Genomic DNA, 251 nt, shown 5'->3' with positions numbered 1-251 from the left:
TTTTTTTTTCTTTTATTCACTCTCTACTTGTAAACAACAACAAAAAAGGTGTGTGTGGGGGAAGGTGGGAATCAAGCATCCAGGTGCACCATGTTTTTGTATAACTTTTTATTCGTTTTTTCATTTTGTTTCATCTTCATAAATTGGTTTGGCTGGCAGATAAATTCTGTGTAAGATTTATTATATTAAAGAGAGGGCTTGGGCACAGTTCAAAAAAAAAAAGCAGACATAAATGTCATTTTTAAAGGTGT

The sequence above is a fragment of the Netta rufina genome (genome assembly GCF_964035555.1).
Source record: "Netta rufina genome assembly, chromosome: 1".
NCBI classification, from domain to species: domain Eukaryota; kingdom Metazoa; phylum Chordata; class Aves; order Anseriformes; family Anatidae; genus Netta; species Netta rufina.
This window is presented reverse-complemented; position numbering follows the sequence as displayed.